Genomic DNA, 16,418 nt, shown 5'->3' on the forward strand with positions numbered 1-16,418 from the left:
TATCCATAGACGTAGATCACACCTTCTCCCTCCTATATCGTCGCTGTTCCTCCAGCCGCAGCAGCCACACGGCTGAGACTCGGTGTCTGTCACTGACTGCACTGAACCCTAACAGCTGATGAATCCAAAAGTTTTTCATGCAGTCCATACTGTTTTCTCAGCAGTAGCACCAAGGTGACAGGGATGTTGCTCACAGCCATACCAAAAATAGATAAATTGATACATACTGCAGAGTGGGCTACATGTCTTCAGTACATTTTTGCAGATATTTTTTGCTTTTGTTGTCTTTAGGACTGGTGCAGTGGCACATTACATTAGTGCAAACTGGTGCTGATGCTCAGAGACTGTGCCCACTCTGTCAGTATTCAAAATATTACCGCAATCTGCAAGTAAGCAATAAGATATGACAAGGAGTGTGATACTGTAACATAACAATGTACCTCGAGGGACACCTGTGAGGGAGGAGGTGAAACTGAGTGTATTCAAATGCCCAAGGTGTGATTTTTATCTCAAACCATAATGTAATAAGATGTGATAATAAAAAGGCACAGGGCTGAAACAAACCATGTCTTTTTTAGAATGTCAACCTGCTTATGTGGTATGCTATAAAAATTCTTGTGTGATTTCCTGTCTTCTAAATAGAATGCTTAAAGAATTATCTGAGATAATTTACATTAGTGTGTTTCTTTTTAAGAAATCCATTAGCCATGGTAGGCCTATATGCCTCATTTGGATTCTGTTTCAAGAATCCCTTATGCATCCAATATTATTTTGCCAATATATAAAAAAAAAAACAGGAAGGGAGAAATTGGCTCAGTCCTTTGTTTCCTTTTTAATATAAGGGATTTAGGAGCACCAGAAGAGAAATGCACTACACAACTTGTTCACTACTTTCATAACAAGTCCACTCCTTTCTTGATATTTTGCAAGTGTCTCACTAACACAGGTATGACACATGCCTCAAATCCTCCCATGCAATAAAGTTAAATTTGCTTAAGCAAAACTAAAACACGGTAGTTTACAAGCTCCATGGGGATAATTTCAAGGGAAACAATGCTTCATAATTTAAAGCTTTTGTGTACCTACAACACAAATCTGGGGTTCCTTGCCCTGGCAGCCAGGAGGGCCAACTGTGTCATGGGGGGCATCAGGCACAACATTGCCAACAGGGCCAGGGAAGGGTTTGTCCTGCTCTCCTCTGAGCTGCGGTGGCCTCACCTCAAGTGCTGGGGGCAGTTTTGGGAACCACAGTATAAGATAATAAGATATTAGAGTTCATCCACATACTCTGGGATTCTGTGAAATTATGGGTATAAAATAATTTTCAAACAAAGCATGATGAGAAGATGATGTCAGAAGACTTGAAAGATGGAAACTCATAGTGACCTCTCACCAAGTAACCTCAGTTCTTGGTGACTTGAGCCTCAGAACAGATTTGTTATGTCATGTTATTACATGGTCAGGTAACTAAGATGGAATACCTTGAACAGAAGATGATAGCCCTGCTATCAGAGCACTTCTATCAAATCTCAGAACTGTTTATTTTTAAATTTTAATTCAAGTGTTCTTAATATAATCCAGTGCTATTTTAGAAAACAATTGTATTATTCAACTGAGTGGACATCATCACAAATGTCTGTTTTACCAATATGACAAGCCTCAGTCTTTACCCTCTTCAAAATATGCCATTGATTGTATTTCATGAAAAGAGAAGAAAACTTTCATACAAATACAGTCCAGTCACCAGCAAGAGATTTAATCTAATCGTTGTGTAGAAAATAACTGTTGCAGGTCTTATTATGATTATATGATTCTATGCAGTACTTATTGAAGCACTAAGTCCCATTGAGCTGAAACATCTCAGCTCCAGAAATATTCTGTGTCTGTTACAAGCCATGCCTGAAACCATTTTTTATGTATGTATGCCCATGAATATTTCCCCCGAACAGTTAAGTCCCATTGACTTCAGTGGTAGGACTCACAGGCACAAAGCTTGAGATGAAGTCTTGATTTGGAGCTGCTGTTATTTCTGCTTGACAGTATTTAATGATGCTGGTCTATTTGAGATCAGTGGGAGAGGCTCTGCTGTTCTAATTTGTGTTCTCATGTGTTGCTGTCCTTGCTCTCCAGCCCAGGTAAGTCTCTAAGTACTCGTACAAAGCAAACATTTATTTCCCTGTTGTCTTCCCCTTACAGGGGGTCTGTTCCACAAGTTCAGCAGAGCAGGCATATGTCCTCCTCAGACAGGAGAACCATTTGGGGAAAAGCAGCCAGTTTGTGCCTTACAACATGGTAACATTAATTCATGTCAGAACCAAAGCTGTGTTTCCTATAGACTATGCTACAGCAAATGTAAAAAGGAGAAATGATACAAAGGTTTGGGCTACTTTTCTCCATTAAAGGCCTTGTAGTAATTCCCACAGTACCATCCTCAGTGTTATGCCTGATTTCAAATTGAGATAATTGCATTTTACCTACCTAAATTTCTGTTCTGGAGCTCAGTTGGATAGACTAACTTTTTTGCTTTCAGAATTTGAATGTTGTTTAGAGATGCAATCTGCTTTTAAAAAATTTTTGTTCTCCTCTCCAGAGATCCATAGTAATTCAAATACTGAAATGGTTACTATTAGAACACTACATATAAATAAATAAAGGAATTTCAGGAGTGGTTGAAGTGATTCCTATATACATGAACACACATGACCCTTCAAGATGAGATGCAGTATATGAGACACTACGCTGTGAGACACTGAGATGTTATTATGCTTCGTATGGAGGATGCTATATAAAATATTAATGTCTTTCATTAAAATTACTCTTAATGTCAATATGTAGTGTGACTGTGCCATGATTTCTTATGTTAGTAGGTGCTTTACTAGAAGTTATAACTTTACATTATTCAACCACAATAGTCTCTGTAGTAAATGCATTGCCTCTGTTATCAACTTACTTATGCCCCATGAAAAACCATTGCTATGGTGATGAGTATTTTATGGTACAGTATTTGCCTAATTATAAAACTGTTCCCTAACAGAAGTGCTAATGTTATCTTCAACAGCAAAATCCATTTTCAAAATTAAAATATATGCAAATAATTGATCCATAACCCTCATCACAGTACTTTTATTGATAATTATTTCTGTGTATTAAAAATGTTCACAGCAAATGTAAAAGTTATTGCAATGGGTGTTTAAGAGACCTTATTTCTATAACTCTAAGGCAATGTATATCTTTTTTATTTGCTGATGGACTGTATGCTGTTGAAGTGAAAGAGTTACAATAGAAATAAAATTATTCTTATTGTCTATGAAGCATAATATCATGCAGAAGAAAAATGCAAGATCTGGGTTCATTAAGCATTTATTTGTAAATAGCATCATCCCTTGAAAGATGACACATTTAGTTCTCTGACTTTATTATCAGTTCCATGAGGCTCAATGTTTTTCTTCAAATTATTGTGATTATTATATTCAGTCTGAGAATTTGACACCTGCTGTTTCAAAACTTGATCGCAAATGTTTCAGAATATACATCAGATAGTACATATGAGAGAAAAAAAGACTCAGACTACAATAATTTAGGAAGATTAAAAAAAAATAAATAAAAAAAACAAAGCCAAAATTGTTATTCCCAGAAAGTAAAATCAGTCAAAACAGTTGTCTAGAATATGATGAGAACATGTTAGGTGCATTTAAGTAAGTATAATAAAATTTATAACAGAAATTGTAAGAAAAAGAACGAAAAGATCCTACTAGCAGAGGATATAATTTTGGTTGAATCCCATAACAAACTGTCTGCAGGAAAACAATACGAACAGGGATACAACTGAGAGCAGGACGGTTAAGCACACAAGACCAGAAATGCTTGAATTAAGAAGAATGGAACATCATTAGATAATAACTGGTAAGAACAATGTGTGTAATATTGTACTTTACTTTTCATTCATTATTTTAGTGGTAAAAAGACAAGGCACCTGATACAGTTTAATATCTACTGTGTTACAGTGAACATAATGATGATGTTTAATCTGAAAGTCTCTATCTTTTCTTCCTTTTCCTCTTAGTTTATTCTTCTCCTCACATTTATAAGTGGCTGGCTTCATAATTGTACTCTTAACTTCACACAGTATTTCTGAGATGCTTGCTTATAATGAAAGCTTCAATACATAAATCAAAATAATGGAGAGCATTGTATTGATGATTATTCAAATAACATCATCCATTAATAGCCTGTACATCCTGTAGGTTAAGCAGCGTTTCATTTTGATAAAGCAATTAGATGTGATCTTAACTCTGAGCATGCACTGAAGTCTGTCTGCAATCACATAAATATTTAGGCATATGCTTCAACTGGAATGAAGTGCATATGTAGGGTTAAACAGATGCTTTGCTGAGGCACAGATTCTAAAACTGTGAGCCTGATCCTTGATCTATTGAAGGCTTTCAACTCTGCTGGATGTTAGTTCTTTTATTATGTGTAAAGCTGTCCAGGGAGGATGAGATACTGACCCTAAAATGAATAACAGTACATTCAGCCAATGTTTTTGCTCATGTCTGCTTTGAATAGAGATGGAATAAAATTAATGTCTGAAATCTGCCTTATTTGAGAAAAGAAGTAAAAAAGGTCAAAACTGGGGGGCCTGCACTTGGATATAATACCAGTTTCTGTCTTTTATCTAAAGGTTATTGATGTCAGATACAGGTAAGAGCTGATTCTAGACTGCTTTGGTTTTTATTTACTTCGGGTATTTTGCAAGGCGTTGTATTTCTGCAGCACAAAGTCTGGTGCTTGCATATTTTCTTTGAGAAAACAAAAATAGAAAGGAACTCTTGTGTGATCAGGTCCAGTTTATGGTTAATGGAGACAGCCAGTTCATATAGTTCTGAAAATAAATTTATCAATCTCTTTGTTTAAACCCATTAGATTTTTTTTTACCCTTCATTGCCCTTATCTGAAAGCTGTTCCAGAACTTCAGTCCTCTGTTTGTTATAAATCTTCTCTTTCTGTCCTAGATGTGTTTCTAACCAATTTATACTCATTTGATCTTATGCCAACATAGTCTTGGATTTTAACCCCTCTCTAGTTGAAGAAACATAATAAAATTTTAAAGGAAAAAAGGGAATTACGTTGTTGAAAATCTGTGATGCTGATACTGTTAAAATATAGAAAATATTCTCTCATTCTGATTTTGGAGTACTTTTACTCATTTTCAGAAGTAACCATCAAAATCTAAAACTGTTTGATTTTTCTCCTGAAAAACTGATGTGTAAGTGTGGACACTCCTAAATAATAAACAACCAAACATCTATCCCTATAATCACTCCTAAATAAAGAGGTAGTTGTGTTATCTTCTTTCTTGCCTTAGCAGTTATTTTGAAAGGACGCTGCTCTCTGGGGGTAGCCTTTGTTTCTCACAGACAGAAGACTCAGGAAACAATCTTCCAAAATATTCAAAGTTTCTGGATTGTACCAGTTTCAAGCTATTTACACAAAAGCCATTGTTCTGAGAGCAAACACTTTTTTTTTCCTATCATTGAAACAGGAATTTTCATGGAACAGAGTTTTCACGACAAAAATGGGGGGTTGGGTTTTTTTCAGGGGTTTTGGAGTTTTTTGTTTTAAGAAAATTAACACTTACATCTTCTTCTCCTGCTTGGGTTAGGCACTGTAATATCCATTGGTCCTATTCCCAGATTGTGGAGCTCTTCTCTCATTTACAGCCTTGGCACAGTATTCATAGAATGTAGGTACAGCCCTGGGTAGAAGAGGAAATATTTTCCAAGAGGCTTCTGCTTCTTCTTTTCAAAGAGACTGAACTGGCTACCTGCAGATGATCATCTCTCTTTTGATTACAGAAATATAAATATGCATATATATTATATATAGATAATATAAATATACATACAGATATAGATCATTTTCAATGCACTATGAATACAGCAATATGAGATCTTTGTTTAAGACAGTGAACACATGTAATGAATTTTCAACGTATTCAAAGCAATAGTATTATAAATATTTCCTCTAATTACAAATCCTATTTATAGGTTTTGATTTCAAATTCAAAAATCTTGTTGAAAGATGAAGACTTGAAAACAGAGATAAATATAAAACCTTGAAAATTGTGAATATTGAATTCAGAAAATTATTTTACACTTGAATATCTGCACCTTACTAATCCTTTTCCAAAATAAATAAGGAATAAAATAATGAAATAATAATAAAAAATAATAAGGAACAAAAACCCACCACACAATTTGAAACATTCACTAAGAACTTAGCCTTCTGGGACCACCAATACCATTGTTTCCTGAAAATGAAGATTTTGTGTTGGAAATACTTGTATCCAACCTTGTTGAAATAAAGACTATGGGAACACATATATTTTATAAATGTTGAAAGGCCCTGATCAGACACTGTCAATCTCCAAGGATATCTTCAAGATAAATATACTTGCCACACTGAATTCTTCCCTTTCTTTTCAGGCTGGCAATAAGTCTTGTAAAGTTAGTTCTACTTTCAAAGCATAAGAAAGGGTTTAAAAATATCCCAAAAATAAGAAGAATTAAAAATGCTAGTGCCCAATCGTATTGATTTCACTTCGAGTTGAGGGCACTCAGAACCTTGCAGGAGGCTCTTGCAGCATCAGACGATCAGGCCCTTATGCAGAAGGAAATCTTTCATTGATTGCTCTTAACTATAAATGGTGTCATTTCAGAAGAAGCAGCACAGAATGTCAAACGTGTGACACATTTTTAGGCCCACTCTTGCAAACATTTATGCACCAGGGAGTGTGTACACAGGTGAGACAACTTGATGAGGTGTACCAGGCACAGGGAGGCAGGAGCCACTCTCCCTTGGCTGGCCTAGGCAGAACCGTGCAGCCAACAGACGGATTTTCTCCACTCCTCATTTTCCCCGATGAGCCACTTTGAAGGCACGTGAACTGGGTGCAAAGATTTACTCCCTTACAAGTGCTCTGAGAAATGTTTCCTCTCCCTCCCTTTCTAAGTCACTTCATACACTTTATTTCCTTTTAGTGAACTTTCCAATACGCCCAGCACCTGTCCCTTTAATATAGCACACAGGGTTCTTTCCCTCCATACTGTACATTATCCTCATTAACACATATCAGTCAAAAGCACTGTTAATTAAACTGGCAAGATGATTACACACGCCTCCATGTGCCCCCTCAGAGCATCCGCTTGCCAAGATTTTTTCCTCCCTCATCTAAAGTGGGTGGAGAAAGCCCTGAGTAAACCAGAATTTAATATTTAGAAAAAAGATCCCAGTGCATTGTTTTCTTGGAGCAAAATGGCTTACACATTATCACCACTGTCCCAAATAAATAAATTCAACACTGACACCAATCTGAAAAACTAACACATGCATATTTGATCCGTACAGGCGCTGCATATTATGATGTTTCCTTTCAAAGCTCCTCTCCAGATAGAAGACTCAATACACTGGCATTAAAGTCTGGACTAATGAGGATGTCATAAAGAATTGATTAAAGCTGGACAAACCCAACAGGTTAAGGGGGTTGGGGTGTTTAACTTTCTTTTTCCCTTTTTTTTTTTTTTTTGGTCTTTGTAAAAATCTGAATTATTTACCAGATTTTCTATTCACTTCCACTTGTATGTGACATATTCACAAGGAAATTCATTGGCTTCCAGCAAATATTTCCACAGCATTTCAAAAGTTATAACCATTTTTGCCACATTGCCACAAAACTCTTTAGAGAGTTTGCAATTCTGTAATGTGCTTTGGATCAAGCTCTCTTCAAGACTACTATTGGAATGACAGGGCTGGAGGGTACAGCAGTGGAGTATAAATGAAGGCAGGCAGTGGTGATCCCTGAAGCAAAGATAATGTACTTTTCTAGTACACATACACAGGCCTGATAGCTGCAACATAAGCCATCCAAACATCTCCCTAGCAGAAAGCAGTTCTAAGAAGCTGCAAGAAAATGCTATCTTGTAAGGAAGATGAATTTGCAGAAATCCGTCATTGAGACTAAAGAAATATTTACTCCATAGCAGAACATGAGCACCTAAGCTCCTGAGAAGTGGGACTGGTATTCAGCTGACTGCTAATATCTTATTCTCTAGTACAAGAGATGTCCTTGAATGGTGAATTAAAAAATATAGAATAGATCAACAGCAGTTTTGCAACTGTTTTTTTTCTCCTCTTGTATCAGAAGAGGTCAAGGTCTTGAAAATTATTGTAAACTGATGAAAAATTAGGGGGAAAAGAAGCATAAGTGAGAAAGATGAGATTTGCTCAAATTATTTTGAATGTTTTTTTTCCAAACTGTCTCTTGGAAGCTGAGAGGTGGTTTCACATGTAAGTAAATACTAACAGCTGGAAAAAAAAAAAAAAAAGAAAAAAAAGAAGAAAAAAGGATTTATTTTTAAAAAGGAAATTCACAAAAGCTACAATGTTCGGGAAATATTTCCTAGTTTGACTATTCCACAATTTCCAGTAGAAAAATTCCTAAAAAGTCTTGGTGTGTTGTATGGGCCTTTGACACGTAATTCAACAATATTAAACTTACCTTGACAGTAAGGAAAAGAGACACTCCTTATAAAAGTTTTCAGGCTGACCATATACAGGTCAGTAAGAATTCTCTTCTTTTCTTTGAACCTCAGCCACATTTAGCTGAAGAGAACAAGACTGTCATTGTGTGACATAAAGCAATTTTCCCATCAAAAGTCCTCACATATACAATCCAGAGGGGTAACACTCTAACAAGGTAACAAGGGTAAACTTGTTGTTTCAAAGGCTAGCATAAATATCTGTGCATCATGATAGAAGATCAGCAACATTTAACAAGCAATTATTATTTTTAAATGGAAAATGGTTATTAAAATTAATGTATCATGCATTATTAATGTTTAATTATTAATTTATTTTTCTCTTAAAAGTGAATTCTGATCACTTAATTTTGAATTTTTAATATTTTTTTTTTTGCTAGCACTGCTTGCTAGCTATGTTCCAAGCTCTGGAATTCAGCTAAATTTTAGTAGTCCAGTTTAGAGAAAAGAGGAGAGGAACACTATGTGCCCACAAAAACATACATGCACACTCATATGCAGGTACTGAAAGATCTCATCATACACAAAGAAGATAATCAAAAACCTCTCACCCAGACAGATTATAGCTTTGCTCCAGGACAAAATTTACAGCTTGTTTTTTCTGCTGCTTTAAATTGAGATGCCTGACTCAAAGGCTCTGTTGTACTGGGCACACCTTCTCAAAGTGACTTTGGTTATTTTTGGAGTGGAGGCAGAGTTTGCCAACCATCCCTTCCAGTCCTGTCCTTGAAGTCCCAGTCTTGACATTTGCAGCGTACTTGGAAGCAGCAGGCATGCACTGTGAGCACTGCTAGACCCAGTTTCACCCCCTTTGAAGTTAACAGTAATTTAGACATCGTGTTCAGTAGATACCTATTATGGAAGGTGGCCTGATATTGCAGTTTAGTTAGTGCTGTCACTTGTTACAGAAGCTGGGCTAAAATTTACCACCTGAGCTTCCTTCTTCTCCTGTATGATCCCTTCACATCAGTTCTAAAATATTTGAATGCTACATTTATTACTCAGTGGAGCATTTTGGATCTGTAAAATTGTCAGGGAAGCACATAGGTGTCACTAGCATCAGTTTTTATTAATATTTATTACCATTTTATTTACTAGCCATGATTAAGATAACATTTTCCTTGGTAATTAGGGAAACCAATGTGCTAAAAATTTAAAGGCCTGTTTTGAAGAAGTATCTTTGTGCTATCCAGCCTGTACAAAAGGGACCAACTGTGGCCCTGTATGAGAAATAAAAAACTTATCTCACCAAGGATAGCCCAACGCTTAGGTGTGCACTGATAGAAGTCACAGATAGTTAGCAGATAAAAGAAGAGGAGAAAGAAGATAATTTATTCATCACAAATGCTCCTTAGCCTTAATGTGTGTGTTGTGCAACAACAATCAGTGTAAGAATGAGGTGACAGGACTCACACCATTGAGAAACTCAAACGAATGAAAAAAAGTGCAGCTCTTTCCCATGACTTTCTTATACCCTACATGCCAAATGTCCTGACAATAATTTTTTGATTCATGTAGGTAAAGGTTATGTTTGCTGTGGTTATGTTAGACCAGTCAGTGGTCTGGATTGCTGTCAATAAACCACTGCCTCAGGATACAGAGCATGAGTAGGAAAAACAAGCTAATGGCCATAGTGATAGTCCATGGGAAGTAATGGAAGTAACAGGTCTAACAAAAACATGGATCCCACTGAAAGTTATTTATAGTTCCCTAAAGTATGCTGCAAGAGATATGTCTTAGCCTGAGCAATTATCCTTCCCTCAGAATCTACTATAAATATGTTTACATGATGACAAAAGCCTCTTAGTATTTCTGAATTACAGTTGGGGGAAAAAAAGGAGAAAGGAAAGTACAATAATCCAACCAAAAAGGAATATTCCAATGACTTCCAAGGAAAGCACATTGAAAAGTAGTTTTGGAAACATGACAGAGTGATAGGAAGGGACTTCAGGCATATAGGCCACATCTACCATCTGTTAGATTTTCCAGTTTTACAGGGCTTGAAAAAGGCACTCGCCCACTTGCAGTAATGAGTGAGAAACAGTCTCTGAGGAGAACAGGCAGCATCGGGGTGAACTTCACAAGACTGTGTCTGCTTCCTTGAAATGCTCAGAGGCTACTGCTAAAGAAACAGATCAAGTCTGGGTTGGTGGAAGAGACTTCCCACCGCTCTAAGCATGAATATCATGTTACCAGTAGAAAATGACTGTGCAAATTAGCCAACAGATGGAATTCAAGAATACCCTTTATTCTTTTTTTCTGAAACATCCAGTCCCAGGAGATGTTAAAGACAGGATGCTAGGACTGCTGGGTCATCAATCTGATTTATTATGGCAGACACCTTACTTCAATTGATTTGAAGACATATACACTCCCTGCAACAGCTATGTTCAGGTTCTCAGTGAGCCAACAGCAAACTTTTTTCTAGAAACCTTAGGAAGTTGAATTCCTTTAAAAAAGTAATAGGATGGAAGTACTGTCTTTCATTTTTAAGCATGGGACAAAGTCCTGAAATGTTGGTCACATATCCTTGACCTTAACTTAGTGACAAAATCATATCACTCAAAGACAGAAAAATATGTCCATCATTTGCTTCCTCAGCTATTTTAAACTCAGGCACTGGCTGAAAAGTGCCAGACTTGGAACTGTGTGATACCTTCCTTATAATAATAGTATAGACAGGGATGGAGAAAAGCCAAAAGGTTTCTCATGGAACTGGAAATCTGCAATAGAGAGTACTAGTTTTCTTTGAACTTTCCATTAAGGATCAGTTGACGGTCAGTTGGCTGAATTTAAACTATGTGAGCTGTACACTTCAAGTATTTATGGTCTTTTCAGCCACAGCCAGGCACATGGTTTGAACAGTGAATGTAACTAACCATTGGAAACTGGGAGATGGAGCAGATTTTCCATCACATGAACTTCTTCCATCAGTGTAGTCAGTGTTTCCCCTGCCTCCTACTCAGTCAAAAAATAAGGGCTTGATGCAGAATAATCCTTTCAGTGAAATTCTTTGGCTTATGTAAGACCTTTATGGTTATTCTTGTCTTGCAACTCATGCTGTGTCTTGAACACTGAACTATTTGCTAGAGAGTGGACTGAGTGTGACCATTCTATATATGTAGAGGTGCCCACATCTTTATCTCCTTTCTTTTGGAAAATTATTTGCTAGAAAGTATTAGAATAAAAAAGGGTACTCAGTCACTCCAGAAGGAATAAATGAAAATAAAATGGTGTGAAATTCACAAAAAAAAAAAAAAAAAAAAAAAAAAAAAGTCTAGTTTTATAAAGCACTCTAAATTTTCATAAATCAGAGATTCAGAACAGCATCTGAGTTTTGACCTCGGCTAGATTTGAACTTGTCACCACTCTTGGTTCTTCCAAGTGTATATCCTCCCTATTGAAGAGACATGGAAAATTATTCAAAACCACCAGGTGGTCCCCCAGTCAGAAAAATTACCATTTTCTCTCAGCTTCAAGTGTTTCATTCCCTGTTCTCCTGACTGTCTTTACCATTCTTAAAAGTAACTGGCATATGACGTCATAATTCTGAATTAATTTCTCTGTCCTCTGCAACTTAAGTGGCTGAACTACTTTTGGTACATTGGTTAGGTGTAGTCCCTCCTTAGTGAACCTGCCAGCTCTCAATCTTATGCAATTATCTGTTATGAATATACAGGCACCTACAGACATAGATTTTTTTCCCCCCATTGTATGCACACAGCCATTTTTACTGTAGAGTGACTAATATCTCTAGATAATTTAAATATTTTTCAGTCAATATATTCATAACTATAACTAAATTTGTGCATTAAATTACATTGGGTTTTTCCAGAAAGCAGCCTAGCTGTTTTCATGACAGACAGAAATAAAAGGCAATGAAATTATGCTGATTTTTAAACATAATTTTCCAGTAGTTTAAGAAGAATAAGTTTTTCATTTAAAAAAGCCAGCAGGATCAGCAGGCAACTAAGTTCTGTTTTAGTTGAAAATCAGTGGGAGGGAATATAAAGCCATATTTTTTTTCCTAAACGGAACTGGAGCAGCAGCAAAGCTAACAAGTTGTAATCAGCCAAGATTTTTTTTTTAACATATCGCAAAAAAGGTACTTTTAAAAAATCCATAGCGCCCTGGTGCAATATAACAATGCATATTTGCTTCAAGTATTTATTCTTGCAGTAGAAAGCACAAGAAAGAGACATCTCAGGGAAGATAGGAGAGGGGATTGTAATATACAAGTGTAATCAGCATTATTAATTTATACTTACAAAATCCTCAATAACCATCTATCTTATGTTGCATCCCTCCCAAAATATAAATTATAAAGAAGCATCCCTCCGATGATAGGTGAATACTCACCATCCTAATGTCAAGAAAACAAACAAAAGATCCTTCCAGCTCTCATCTCAGCCTTTCTCAGTAGAGTGGAAATACTGAAGTGGGCTTTTCAGCTTGATGCAAAGGTTAAAAAATCAGATCAATGGTAAACCAACTGTAAGAGAGAGCTCTGGAGAAATCATTACTAAAGATTGTCCTGCTAACCTCCCTTTCCACAAATGTCTCCATTGACTTTACTGGGCTTTGGAGCACACCCAGAGTGATTTGTTGCCCACTGCTCTGTCAGCTGAAGAGAGAAAATCTCTCAAATAGGCAAATCCTAGGCCACTAGGGGCTCTAGGGACTAATGCCAATAATGTGCACCAGCCAGAAATTTGCTGCCTGCCAGGACACATCCACTGAAAAGACATGTTTAAGCAGATACCAAAATTCTGCACTGAACTTTTGTTTCCATTTCCAAATGCTCTCTAAGGCTATATAACTTTCTCTTTTACAGGAATTAAGAGTTACAGTGGCTGGTACAAGCATCAGAAACTAAAAGTGAGGTTGTTTCAGAATAAAGGTTCAGGCATTGCTGTTTGCTAGGCTTTACTGCCTTCTTAAAGAACAATGTTCAAATACACTGCTGGAAAGCAGAACAACCCTGTGATGACACAAATTAAAACCTCTACTCTAAACATTTCTTGTCCCTGCCTATCATAAAGATTTTTTAAAATATACATACATGCATACATACATACATACATACATACATATATATATATATGAGAATTGCATCTGATCACAAAGCAAATGGCCAGATATTTCTCTAAATATACATCAGACTGCAACAGTAATAGGTTGAAGACACTTGTTATGACTTCTAGGAAGAGGCAGAGGAATAAAATTGAGACTTATTGGATAGTTTAGCAGTACAATTAAAGGCTACAAATCTAAACTATTTTTAGGAAGTTAAGTTACAGGGTTATGAACAAGTTTTTGAGGTTTTTTTTTAAAAATTCCTTGGAAAACTTCTTCGTGTGGTTTATCTTTGGATTTTACTACCTATTGCTTAGAGTACTCTTAATGATAGAAAAGGTAGAGAATTTCTGAAAGGTGCTTAATTTATATGCAGCAGTATTTCACCCATGGTACCAAACAGTAAATCATTGACACATCAGCCTTCATTCCACTATCAGCACCATCATGCCTTCACTGGACATGTTCTGATCCAGACCAAAATTCCACTTTCTCTGACAACTTTATATTGAAAACCTGGTCCATTTGCTTATAAAAAACAGCACATGACAAAACTGTGAGTCTCTCTGACTCAGATTAAATATTTCTGCTCAAGTCCATTTTAAATTTAAATTGGTGTCAAACAATGTGACTATTTTTCCCAAATTTGTCTCTAGCAGAAAATTACTTCGCTTTCTGGAACATCACTGATAAATTTTAGAACATAATTTCTTTCAACAGAAAGCCAAGATTATCAAAGATTTCTATTGTTATGTTATAGTCACAAAGAGGTCAAGAAAGACAGATGACCTCCAGATTTGATATTTGACTGCAGTTGTTCTATAGTCTGGGGAATAATTGGCATGTAAAAGAGCATTAAACTATGGGTACTCTGATTCCGTCACCCTGACAATAACATTTCACATCATTAAGGTGGAAGAATGACCTGCATGACTGACCAAACCAAGCCTCAGGTCACGTCAATAATTAAAAAGATAGCTAAGATCAATAACAGCAAACGGTAGCACTTTACAGCACAATGACTGGTTACATGTAGTATAACTGGCAGTAACAACCTCATATTTATTAAGGCTGGGTGAAATTAGAAAGAGGAAGAGAAAAAACAGTCAAGTACTATTGTACACATTTGTTTTCTGGCCATCAATATTTAGCTTGTTATGGAATTTCAGTGACTCATTGATTGAATGTGGAGATGTGTAATCAGCACACAGATTTTATTTAAGCATTGATCTTTCAGTCAAAAGCCCCATAGCAACTCTCCTCAAGAATTTCTGAGTTGTCAAGACCAGGCACTACAACTAATATAGACTGTGCTTTGTTCTACACACATGTGATGATCAAGCAGACATCAAGACACTTCTTCAGGCAAAATGGGGTTTAGTACTTTGATTTTATTTTTTTTTTGAGGGGGGAATAAAATGTTTAAAACAAAATTTTTTCAGACCATTAAAACTCTGTCCCTCTGCTTGTTGTGAACAAGCAAGTTCACACTTGTTCTCCACCTGAAGTGTCATGAAATAACAAGATTGTTGGCTCAGTGTTGCATTGATACAAGACTTAACAGAAATCAACCGATTCTTCAAGATTATGGAAAAATGCAGACAGCCTAATAGGATGGAGGAAATTTCTCATCACATACTTGGTCTTAAAAATAAATCCAAATTTAAAATCTCTCATTGAATATTTTTTAATCTTAAAATAGGTTCCTTAAAAATAAAATCCAGAAGGACTATTTTGACAATATTTAGAATGTACATGCATTAAAAAAGCAAATGCTAATTTTACAAACCCCACAGTTGGCTCTCCTAGGCTTACATCCACTGGCTATGTGTATCATTACATCTACATCAGCTGGCATAGATTCCAATACTGTGACTACACTGACTTTTACCAGCTGAATCTCCTCCCATGTTTGTGGAAGGCAGTTTAGTGGGCAGTGCCAGGAAACTGGAGTCAGTGGGAGACACATCAACCTACTTGTCCTGAGGGAAGATTTCTACCTTTTACCCTGTTTTCAGAGCCTGTGCTTAACCTGTTGGAGTTGTCATGACAATAACCTTTTGCCATTAATTTAAACTGGGTTTTAAGTTGCTTGTTGCTCAGCAAAAACATCATTGTAGACATGTAAATGATACCCCTCAAACTTTAGCCTTTGTTGCCTGACAGACCTCTTGAAACACAGTACACAGCAAAACTGCATCAAGATTAGAGAGCATAACTGGTGATAACTTTCAATGTTATTATCTTAATAAACTTTCTGTACTTGATTAGCCTGGATAAAGAAGATATAGATCAGCCATGATAGCTGCAAAACTACAGATAAGCTGGTCATCCTTTCAAGATAAAAATGCCCATCTGTTCTGAGATTGTAATCAAGGACCCTCTGCTGATATTTAGCCTATTCCTACATGGCCTCTAGCTAATTAAATACTAAGATGAAATCCATTTTTAATGCTTTTTCTTTTCATTTAACTCACTTCATTGTACCCACTCGGAGCTTTTTTAAAGATCACAGCACACTAAAATCCTTATAGAAAGCTATAAAAGCCACTTATACCTAGTCGCCTCATATAGTTGAAGGGTTCAGGAGCAGCAGGGTTTATAACTCACTGCTTTTTTGGTGAGAACAAGAAATATACAGCAAGAAATTTGCCATAACAAATCCAAATTCATGTAATTTAATGATATATCCATATATCAGGGAGCTATAGTTAATGTACAAATTTCCATCTGTTTTGTTTGGGT

The sequence above is a fragment of the Poecile atricapillus genome, chromosome 1 (assembly GCF_030490865.1).
Source record: "Poecile atricapillus isolate bPoeAtr1 chromosome 1, bPoeAtr1.hap1, whole genome shotgun sequence".
Lineage (NCBI taxonomy): Eukaryota > Metazoa > Chordata > Aves > Passeriformes > Paridae > Poecile > Poecile atricapillus.